The 12,827-nt window shown below is 37.9% G+C and overlaps 1 long non-coding RNA gene across 1 annotated transcript; it reads right to left on the reverse strand.

The window, feature by feature from the left end:
• Positions 1-10,832: 10,832 nt before the first annotated feature.
• LOC134318915 (uncharacterized) lies at positions 10,833-12,618 on the reverse strand. Its single transcript, XR_010013442.1, has 3 exons — positions 12,010-12,618; positions 11,276-11,409; positions 10,833-11,105 (listed from the first exon to the last, which is right to left on the reverse strand). It is a non-coding gene; the product is annotated as an uncharacterized LOC134318915 (long non-coding RNA).
• Positions 12,619-12,827: the final 209 nt, after the last annotated feature.

Genomic DNA, 12,827 nt, shown 5'->3' on the forward strand with positions numbered 1-12,827 from the left:
ACACTTATTTATGTCTCATTTCCAATTACCACTGACCTTATGCGGGCCGGTCAGAGACAATGCCCAGGTGTGATTTAATTGTTACTTTTAAATCATGTCTGTCTCGTACAAAAGCACTGCAGGTGCATGCTCTATTTTGAATGGTACCCTTCATGTACAGAATCCTGGCCATTATTAGCACATAGCAACAGAAACTAGAGGTTGGAACCTCTTTATATACAGTACTGTAGCATCTGTTAAAGTCTAGTAGAGTTGGTACTAAAGTTGATACTCTGTCGAGGTAATCGAACCATTTGGCTAAAGTGCTTGAATCAGTCAGGCCCTCCAAACTACCGAAAATAGACCTTGTAGTACAGCCATTCGATTTTAGTTAGGTGTATTATTATTTATGATTTTTTCCAGCTGCTGAGTGCTTATATTTCAGTATGAACATGGTGCAGAGGAACCAATCAATAGAATTCAGGAACATGCACTGAACTTTCGCAGACATCTATATAATTGTGACATATTGAGCAGTCACATGACAATGAAATAACCATAAGCTCGCGCCAGAAAGTGTCAACACTGATTTAGGTTGGCTGGAGGCTTAACAGTGAAGACTTGGCATTACTTAGACCTGCAGAGAATGTGTAATTCTGGAATGGCTTTAAGGTTTTACCTGAGCAACAGAAGATCAGCATAGTCTGCCTATGCCTTTTTACTTTATCGGGTCAGTGTTCTTAATTACACTCCCATATTCATCAATTATTTACCAGGATGGACCTACTTAACCTCGACACCCTTCAGCAGGGGGCAACGACTTTGGGATTAGCAGGGAAGGAGTAAAGGTAGACGGTGAATGTTAAGTGAAACTCATCTCCTTTTAAGCATTTTTAGCCATAGTCCTATTCCTCTCCCCAAATGTTTTTTTTGTAAACAGGGTTTAGGTTTCTTTTTTACATAGACTAGTTGTTGTTGTAGTTCTGAAAACTGTGACCATGAGTTAATATATACATTTTACCCTAATTTAAAAGATGTAAAGGCATATAAAGTGTCTTCATTTCTTTCCTTTGTTCTAATGTACAGTAAATGCTCTGTAGATTATGTGACATGTGAAATCTTGAGCATAAAGACTATATACTGCTGTACTATTTGTTATACAATATCTGCTGCTTTTGATATAACACCACCCTGCTGTGATTGCTGCTGTGATTATTCAGCTATAAACATTTGTAAGCTTAGGGTTTGCATGGTTATAGTGCCAATCAAGAGTGGGCAGTAGAACCTAATACATCTGGGAGATTTGTCTTAACATATGTTCTTTAATAAAGCATAACTTCTTATTCTGATCTGTTGCTGATCACCAACATTTTAGAAAGATTTTTGATGTTACTACAGGCATTAATTAAACAGATTTTTTTTTAAATACTATAAATGGTTAAGTAGTAAAAATGGTAATCAAAAATGGTTTGAGCATTAATAAATTTAATGATTTAATGATTTAATTAAAAACTCTCAGTACATTTGTAATTTTACAGGTGCACTGGTCTATACACTGATCAGCCATAACATTAAAACCACCTTCTTGTTTCTACACTCACTGTCCATTTCATCAGCTCCACTTACCATATAGAAGCACTTTGTAGTTCTACAATTACTGACTGTAGTCCATCTGTTTCTCTACATACTTTTTTAGCGTGCTTTTACCCTGTTCTTCAATGTTCGGGACCCCCATAGGACCACCACAGAGCAGGTATTATTTAGGTGGTGGATCATTCTCAGCACTGCAATGACAATTATATGGTGGTGGTGTGTTAGTGTGTGTTGTGCTGGTATGAGTGGATCAGACACAGCAGCACTGCTGGAGTTTTTAAATACCGTGTCCACTCACTGTCCACTCTATTAGACACTCCTACCTAGTTGGTTCACCTTGTAGATGTAAAGTCAGAGACAATCGCTCATCTATTGCTGCTGTTTGAGTTGGTCATCTTCTAGACTTTCATCAGTGGTCACATGGTGCTGCCCACAGGTCGCTGTTGGCTAGATATTTTTGGTTGGTGGACTATTCTTAGTTCAGTGTCACTGCAGTGCTGAGAATGATCCACCACCCAAATAATACCTACTCTTTAGTGGTCCTGGGAGAGTCCTGACTATTGAAGAACGGCATGAAAAAGGCTAACAAAACATGTAGTGAAACAGATGGACTACAGTTAGTAATTGTAGAACTACAAAGTGCTTCTATATGGTAAGTGGAGCTGACAAAATGGACAATGTTTGTAAAAACAAGAAGGTGGTTTTAATGTTTTGGCTAATGGTATTTTAATGTTCATTACTGTAGGAAAAACTCTTTACTTTGCCTGACGGTTTTACAGCTTACACTGGCTGTGCCTTTTTAAATGGCTAGTATCTCAGAATACAAGTAGCTGCTGTTGTTTACCATGTAACAAGTACGGCCACACTTTCTAGGCGATAGGTTTCAAAGAAAATATTTTAAAGATCATGCTAACCTATAATCTTGTGGATTACAATGGCAATAGTTTTACCCTGTGAAAAAATCCCACTTGTCAGCTGTGTAGATTTATCAGCATGGCCTTTTTTAAGTTATTTAACATTTTCTCTACACAACTTTTCATATTGACAAATGAAGGTAAATATGTAGTTAATCTCTCTTCCCTCAACATAGGGAATGTTGTTGTTTTGTCATTTAATTTAACCACTTGGTGATTTTTTTTCCCTTCTTGGTAATTTTAAAGATTGCAGATTGTCAAATGCTAAAAAATGATTATAGGTTAGAATATGTTGACAGCTGATTGCATGATACTATATTATCATATGGATAAAGTTTAACTCTGTCACTTCATATTGCAAACCTATCAAGAAGCTCCAATTTATTCAAAGAGATGAGGCATGCATAATTCATGAAGTTTTGACAGTCAAATATCTAGCAAACCCTAATATCATTCTGCACTTCTGTTCTCAAAAAGCATCATAATTTGAAAGCATCATTATTTTTCTCTCAGTTAACTGGCTATGCCCTTGAAGCAGGAATCCATCTTGGCCTTAAGTGGTAAGTTTGTCATGTCGCTTTCAGCCACAGTCTATTGGGCAAATGCAGCTGTCCTTGAGTTCCATGTGTTTGCCTCCTACTGAAACACGTTCGAACTTCCCCTCTGTTGCCATGGTAACACCACCAGCTCTCCTTTTGCAGCAGGAAGCACATCTGTAATTAAAGGAAAGTAGGAGTTGCCCAGAACGATAATGATCATCACACACGTTTTTAAAACTAATCAGGGAAACAGAAATAAATGATGTGAGCTGAGCTGCATGTTTAAGTAATTCATCATTACACATTTATTCTTAGTGCTGAACCAAAAAAGTTAATTAACGAGGTACAATAACAAAAAAACGTTTGTCTCAAGGGGTATTTTAGCATACATAATTGCATACATAATTAGGTAAGGTGTCCACATGTTGAGATTAGCGGCTTGGCTCATGTATGGAATCACGTCCTTCTGCATATTCAAATTTGGCCGGCAGATGGGGCCTGAATGCACAGGTGATTGACATGTCAGTTTAGTGAGAAGTCACCTCTGGCTTGAGCAATAATTCACCTCAGGTGGGAGTGTTTATATTTACCACAGTTTCTCCCTCACAGACTTGCCAGCTTACCTGTTGGCAACCTTCTCTGTTGTCTGTTTTTTTTGCTGGCATGGCAACCTGAACAATTTTTCATATTTAGTTGTGCATATTCCCTTTTGTGGTTTTTAGCCACAGTATAGTACTACCTTGGTTATCCATATTTCACTTGTTTATTTTAAATTCATTCAGGTGTGGAGCTTGCCAGTGTTACACAAAGGCATGTTTACCACATCACCTTTCCTACTGTTACATCACCTTTCCTATTACACACAAAACCCAAAATATGCTACATTTACAAAACCACAGACTTGTCTTGCAAAACCAAGCAATCAACTCAAAACTATTTTATATTTGCTCAAAACCAAACACTGTTATCAAATGACACACAAAGCCAGTTAATGCATAAACACTACATTGCAGTTATTACACACTACATACAACATTGCAAAGCACTGTGTCTCTATCATAGCAGGTGGAGGCAGTGTGATGCTTTGGGCAATGTTCTGCTGGGAAACCTTGGGTCCTGCCATCCATGTGGATGCTACTTTGACATGTACCACCTATCTAAGCATTGTTGCAGACCATGTACACCCTTTCATGGAAACGGTATTCCCTGATGGCTGTGGCCTCTTTCAGCAGGATAATGCGCCCTGCCACAAAGCAAAAATGATTCAGGAATGGTCTGAGGAGCACAACAACCAGTTTGAGGTGTTGACTTGGCCTCCAATATTCCCCAGATCTCAATCCAATCAAGCATCTGTGGGATGTGCTGGACAAACAAGTCTGATCCATGGAGGCCCCACCTCACAACTTACAGGAGTTAAAGGAACTGCTGCTAACTAACATATTGGTGCCAGATACCACAGCACACCTTCAGGGGTCTAGTGGAGTCCATGCCTTAATGGGTCAGGGCTGTTTTAGCAGCAAAAGGGGGACCAACACAATATTAGGAAGGTGGTCATAATGTTATGACTGATCGGTGTATATACTAGAGAACAAACAATGAAATACAGTATAAAAACTTTAATATATTTATATAATTTATAGTATTTGCATATACAGTATGCAATGTCAATCATTTATTCTACCTCAGGATCATGCCTCTGGGCTGGGTCAGGCCACAGGATTTCATCTATATTACAGACAATATTCTCCCTGGCTAGACAACAGGGAAAAAAATGAATGCAGACTCCAGGCTTGAAATGAATTCACTTTTATGTCATCACAAGCTGCATCCATTGACTGGAGTAGATTTTTCTGGATATGCTGAGAAGAATTCCTCAACGGGGATTAGAAAGGGAGAGTATGGTGGAAGGCATACATTTATTAAATGGTAGTTCTTGGTAAACCACTCACGTACTTTTTGACCACGGTGAAAGCTCACATTGTCCCAAACGACAACATACACAGGATGCTCTCTCAGCTCAGGATCCCACTGCTCATCTCCAAGCAAAGCATCCAGAAATGTTAGACGATGTTCTGTATTGTAGGGCCCTAATGTAACATGGTAGGGATGTAACGATACACTCTACCCACGATGCAATGCGATTCACGATACTGGGTTTACGATACAATTTTTTTCTGATTTTTTTTAACAAAATGAAATGTAGTTTGACAAATGATGACAAACTTTCCTTTTATTATTTCTCTTTAAAAAAATAAAATACTGTATTTGTGCTTATTTTTATTCATCTAAATAATGAGTGCCCTTTTATTTCTGAGGCAGGTACAAACGTTTCCCTTTTTGTGTAAAAAAATAAAATAAAATAAAATAATGTTTTTTGCTCAGGCGGGGGTAACCGGAGCTTCTCACCGTGGTGCCGGTTTACGTGCAGCATCAAGTTCGTTGTGCTATTGATGTACTTCAGTATCCTCTTGCAATATTTGCACACTGTTTTTGTTTTGTCCATTATCTTCTCACCTTTTTCATTTTCCACTTCTGATTTGAAAGAAAAGGGGGCATCCTTAAGGTCCACATCTTCACCTGCCGTCGCCGTTTTACTAAAACAGTGTAGTAAAAGGGTTGCCAAGTCAGGCAGAAATCACCACCACGCAACTTACAGTCTTTGAATTTTCACCCATTTTGAATTATGCCCAGTTTGGCTGGAAAACCCCAAACCTGGCAACTCTGTGTAGTGACGTAAACCAGGCGGATGGATAGTGCCAGTGCACTCTGCTGTTTAAAGTGAATATCGATTCATTTTACATCTCAATCGATTTGAGTCGTGGCATATTTGCATCGATTATCAACTGTCTTGTGGTGCATCGTTACATCCCTATAACATGGCAAAACAGAACCCTATTGCTGTTGATGGCTGCATATGGGGTCACACACTATTGCCACCACACTGGGCAGGCATTTCTATAATTTCACATTGACCAAATATGTTGCAACCTCTTCTCCGCCTTTTAGTGAGACTGAACCCAGCTTCATCCAAATATAAACATTCATGGGGCCTATTCATGGGTTTCAATTTAAATGTGACACATCATGACACCTCATGTCATTGGTATACATATGCTGCTTTAGATACAATACAGTATTTGATACGACCACTCTTGTTCTTGGTCGTCCTTGTCTTTCTCCTCGCCAACCACCTCTTCCTTTTCTATTGTTGCCCTTCACTGCTAAAGTTTCAATAGAGTTCAGAAATGCCACACGCATTTGAACTGACTTTTATCCTGTTCACCTACAAATTTTACCCCTAATTACTGATTGGATACATGTGTGCACAGTTTTCACCTGTAGTGTGTAAACGATGGCAATAGTGTGTTTGTTGTTTAACCTTTGTGGCCTCTTTAAGCATCTGGGAACTAAGAATACTGATTAGTTCAGTTTTCCACCATAAACTTCAATGGTTCTATATTTTGAAAGATATTACCTTGATGGCAGCATATGTTCCTCCATGTCAATGGTACATTTACACATATCCAAGTCATCCATGCAGTCTTTCTGTCTTTGTGGGTCTTGTCTGTCTGTGTGTCTTTTAGACTTTACAGAAGAGTACCTAACCAGTTCCTAATATAATTTTTCCAGGACACAGTATTAAATAGATGCATCAGTATCATAAATACAGACTCAAAAACAAAACATATTTAAGTTGTTTAATACAGTGACCTCTCAAAGTGTATATTCACAACACTCTTAGGATCCTATTTATTTAATAGAAAACAGAAGGCAGAGCTTACATTGCAATAAACTACTGTCAGTTTAAGCCTGAGAGGATTAGTTACTTGTCAGGAATATAAAGAGTATTGTCATTGTTTGCTTTAAACCTGAAAATAAGATAAATGAGCTACAAACAGCTTTGGGTTTGTGTACCTTTGGCCATTCGATTTTCATTTGAAAAACCATTATTGAAAAATAGGAAAATCGACCATTTCTTGTTTGTTTTTTGTTCTGTTATTGTCAATGGAAAAAGAAATAGCTTTGTTTTACAGTTAACAAACACAGAGAAATAGAATAAAAGATCGTACTTTATTTTTCAAAATGTAACATTTTTTATTACATACACTGATCAGCTATAACATTAAAACCACCTCCTTGTTTCTACACTACCTGTCCATTTTATCAGCTCCACTTACCATATAGAAGCACTTTGTAGTTCTACAATTACTGACTGTAGTCCTATGTAGTTGGTCCACCTTGTAGATGTAAAGTCAGAGACGATCGCTCATCTATTGCTGCTGTTTGAGTTGGTCATCTTCTAGACCTTCATCAGTGGTCACAGGACGCTGCCCATGGGGCGCTGTTGGCTGGATGTTTTTGGTTGGTGGTGAAATATATACTGTAATTATAGAGACATACTCTTAAGGCTGTATTTAGGCATTTTTATGCTGAGGTTTAAAATGCAATACACCTCTGATATCTTAAATGCTTAATTCAAATAACTATTAGGGCATGCTTTAAAGATGCACAAGTCTGTGATCAGGTGATTTTTTTCAGATAAATATTGGATAATGTGTAATCCTTGTTTGGAAATGGTTGTGTTATTTATGGACCACGTTGCCAGATCATATGATACTGATACGTTGCAGGCAGGCCAGTCAAGCACATGCACTCTGTGTCTACAAAGTCATGTGGTTATAGCACATCACAAGAAATGAAATTCTTTAGATGGCAGGATAACTGTCATTAAAATCCCAATACACCTCTACTTTACCTATTAACATGTACAATAGGTTATTAACAGCTGGCTTTTAAATTACAATATTGTGATGCTCTCAATAAAACAGTTGTTGAGTTTTAAAGACATTTAAGTGCTTAAACATTTTCAATTTCGTTGGCTTTGTACTTGCTTACTTTGCACAATGACAATGAAGTTGAATCTAATCTAATCTACTCTAATCTAAAAAAAGTCCCAGAGACCTACTGCAAATAGTAATTGTCATAGCCAAAGGTAAAAATAAAGAAAACATAAACCTTGCATATACATCGATGAGGCATAACATTATGACCACCCTCCTAATATTGTGTTGGTTCCCCTTTTGCTGCCAAAACAGTCCTGACCCGTCAAGGCATGCAGTCTGACACCTTCTGATCAGAACCAGCATTAACTTCTTCAGCAATTTGAGCTACAGTAGCTCGTCTGTTGGATTGGACCACATGGACCAGCCTTTGCTCCCCACGTGCATCAATGAACCTTGGCCGCGCCATGACCCTGTCGCCGATTTACCACTGTTCCTTACTTTGACCACTTTTGATAGATACTGACCACTGTAGACCAGGAACACCCAACAAGAGCTGCAGTTTTGGAGATGCTCTGACCCAGTCGTCTAGCCATCACAATTTGGCCCTTGTCAAACTCGCTTATTCCCATTTTTCCTTCTTCTAACACATTAACTTTGAGGATAAAATGTTCACTTGGTGCCTAATATATCCCACCCAATTAACAGGTGCCGTGATGAAGAGATAATCAGTGTTATTCACTTCACCTGTCAGTGGTCATGATGTTATGCCTGGTCAGTGTAATCTTGCATAAACATCCTACTAATAATGTTATAATATTTACTACTACTGCTATTTTCAGCTGCTCTCATATTTAGGCTTTGCCACAGCGGATCTGGTGCGTGTACCAGACTTGGCACAGTTTTTATGCTGGATGCCCTTCCTGACACAGCCCTCCTATTTTTAAGATTCCAAGATTTAAGAGTCTTTACTGTCATTTCTGCTATTTGCAAGTACATATTAAAACAACACACTGCTTCTTTAGGACAAGGGTGCAACACAGAACACACATGCAAATAATACAATATACACAGTGCAGATAAAAAACAATAAATACAAGAAGTAGAAGGGGACGGACCAAAAACAATTTGTTGTTGGCCATGACACAGTAATGAGTAATGCAAAGTGAGGACGAAGATTATACAACATACAATATATTGATTTATATCAACAGTCTTGTATAGCAGTTGATACGTTAATAAATTGTGTGCAAAAATGCAAAGATCTGCAAAAATGCAATTAATAATATAGTCTCTGAGTGTGCGGAATAGTAATTGTATGTAATACTTGGAAACAGGAAACAAGACTGTCAGTTGTGTGTCAGTGTGTAAGTGAGTTAATATGAGAGGCCATGAGAGGCCGTGTAGGCCATAATTCTGAGATGAAATCTCTCACACACACTATCATACTCTCTCACACACACTATCATACTCTCTCACACACACCATCATACTCTCTCACACACACCATCATACTCTCTCACACACCATCATACTCTCTCACACACACTATCATACTCTCTCACACACACCATCATACTCTCTCACACACACTATCATACTCTCTCACACACACCATCATACTCTCTCACACACACTATCATACTCTCTCACACACACCATCATACTCTCTCACACACACCATCATACTCTCTCACACACACCATCATACTCTCTCACACACACCATCATAATCTCTCACACACACTATCATACTCTCTCACACACACCATCATACTCTCTCACACACACTATCATACTCTCTCACACACACCATCATACTCTCTCACACACACTATCATACTCTCTCACACACACCATCATACTCTCTCACACACACTATCATACTCTCTCACACACACACTATCATACTCTCTCACACACACCATCATACTCTCTCACACACACCATCATACTCTCTCACACACACCATCATACTCTCTCACACACCATCAAGGTGTTAAAAGGAGGCCAGGAAGGAGGACAGGAAGTCAGATTGGCTTACAGCTGTAAGAACAGAGCCTGCACATAAATTGATCTACAAAAAACATTTAAATCTGGCAGCAGACCTTTTAACAATGACTACACTTTTGTTGAGCTTTGTTGAACTAGCCATGATATTTCTACTTTCTACATTTTTTACAAGGTCACTTTGGTTTGTGGAAATACATGGTAATGAGGAGGACATGTTTTACTATTTTTGTCCATCACAATGAGATGCATTTAGAACATTGAAAGGAAAACTGACAGCATGGGACATACCAGCATGATTCTGGAAATATTATTTTGTGAGCTTAATGGATAAACACTGACAACTTTTTACTTTCTTTTAATTAGCCCGCAGTTAGAAGGAGGTGACAGTCAATGAAGTTTGGGTGCACTGGAGGCACATTATGCATGTTTTTGTTCCCTAAAAAATTTATAGGAAAACTCAAGATCAGTAGAAATTAGACATAGGGATATATTTTCTCCAAGAGTACCTCCAACAATCAGAACTGGTCATCCTACATAAACAAATTACCTTCGGTTTGTCTCTTGAAATTCGTTGCTAAAGAATAGCTGTATGCTTTGGAATCATCAGGAGGAAATTATACAGGCACAAATAGCAACTTCAAATTGGTTAACTGACGTGTGTGTGTGTGTGAGAGAGAGAGCATACAGCAATGTCTGCGACTTTGGCTGACATTGTTAATAAGATTCTTCAAATCACCCCAAATGCAGATGAAAGGTACGTGCTAGGAGGACAACAGTCTTGCAACATCAGAAAACAGCGCTGGCATGCGCTGCAGGTGCTGGACCCAAATGGACATGCCTTCCATCACGGGTGTGCAACTGGCCAAAGAATTTACAATGTTCAAATTCCAAATTAGCTATGGTTATTAGAGTTATTTGTGGTAGTAATTAAAACGTCATAATGTATTTCTGATAAATGAAACAATGCAGTAATGTAAAAAAAAAAAAAAAAAAAAAAACGAGGACACCCCATATAATATTTAGATATTTATTATCAAGTTATGGACAGGTAAGGAAATCACTATTATACTGGTTAACAAAGATCTTGTCCCAAGCAAACAAATGTTTCTTATTTATTGTTGCATGCAGAAACCAAATATTTCAGAACAGTCTCAACAGCAAATAATCTGTCACTCAGGTGGATTAAGGTATCCTTAGTCCTTGTAGTCATACAATGACTGGTGTGGTACTTCTGTGGTCACTAGATGCTGTTGTCGTGTCAACCTCCACACCACTGTCCTCTAAATCTGTGGTGACAAACAAAACAAACAAAACAAACACACACACACAATGCATTTAGAAAATGTTGGGGGTTAGCCTATTGCCAAACCATGAAATCTAAATGCTACAAATTACTTATTATTATTAATAATATGCAATATAAACATACTGCTTACATTATTTTTAAATAACTTACCGTAAATGTGTCATTGTCTAATGTACACTGCCTTTGATGTAAATGTATTGTCAATCATGAAGCCATTTAGTTTCTGGCCCTCGTGCAACTTTGGTGAAACCAGTTTGTTTCCTCATGCCATCAAAAGTTCAATACTGAAATCACAAAAATTTAATTTAGTTTCAAAACCAGTCTATAGCAATTCACCCAATCAAATATTTAGAGAACAGTTACTCAAGAGAGCTTGGTCTCAATCTATAATGAATTACATTTTCTGTAATAAAAGAAAGATAACAAACTTTAATAGTACAAGTGACTAAGTTAGAATGAGCACTGAGACAGATTTTGAAATGTTAGACTGTAAGTCTGTAGCTTTCCATGTGCAGCAGCTTGTTTATGATTGTGTATATAAAATGAATCTATATTTTATTTTACTTATTAAGACCTACATAGGGAAGAGTCCAAAAGTTCCATGTAATTCGACTCGAATGTAGTGACACATTAATGTGGAGCAACTATAGCCATTAAAACGATAAAGTAATTTTATTTATTGTTCTTTAAGAAAGCTTCCAAAACAGAGTTTCTTATAAATTTGCTTTATGAGAACTCACTTACTTAGTTTGGCATTACTAGAACGTTTAAAACGTGTAATTTGCAGATGGTCCCTTACAAAGAGGAATATTCATTAAATATCTCAATCTAAACCCGAATCTATCAGAAGCTAAATGAAGAGGTGAATGATGTAGTGAACTCACCTGTCCCCTGACTCTGGAGCCTCTGCTCTCTGTGGTTGAGGCTGATATGGAGCTCGCAGCACTCGGCTGATGGTTCGGATATAAAGCTTCACCGCATCTCTTCCTCCGCGGCCGCGTTTAGACTCCTGTCGGGCTGTCGGGTTTAAATCCACATTTCTGACATGGATGTGGCAGCGGTGGAAAAGTTTAAAATGTTAACAGGCCGATGCTCCATTGATTCTCTCTCGGTCCACTATCCTCTCCTATCAGTAATAATGAGGAAGGCGGGACATGTCTGTGAAATCCCGCGTCTTCCACCAATCAGGTACTGAGAATTTAATATTACTTCCGTTTCAATCAAACTCGTTTCCGTATCAATCAAACTCTCTCACACACACTATCATACTCTCACACACACACCATCAAACTCTCTCACACATACAACTATTCTTATTCACATGCACTATCATTCTGTCTTACATTCACTATCATTCTGTTCCATAAACATGATTATTTGCATTCACATACACTATTTATTACGCTTACATATAATAATATTCTCTTACACATACAGTAGATCTTTGTTTTACATACAGTGTTAACGTCCCTTACACAGACTACCAAACTTACATACATATACTAATATTCTCTTTTACACAGATTATCATGAAAGCACATAATGCATGTTTAAGTAGCTATAGTTATATGTGCAAGAGAGAATAGTGCTGTGTGTATGAGAGTATAATAGTAAATAAAAGAAAGTGTGATTATAGTTGTAAGAGGGTATAGTAGTATATGTGAAAGAGTATAGTAAACCATGTATGAGAGTATGATGGTGT

The sequence above is a fragment of the Trichomycterus rosablanca genome, chromosome 8, assembly GCF_030014385.1.
Source record: "Trichomycterus rosablanca isolate fTriRos1 chromosome 8, fTriRos1.hap1, whole genome shotgun sequence".
NCBI classification, from domain to species: Eukaryota; Metazoa; Chordata; class Actinopteri; order Siluriformes; family Trichomycteridae; genus Trichomycterus; species Trichomycterus rosablanca.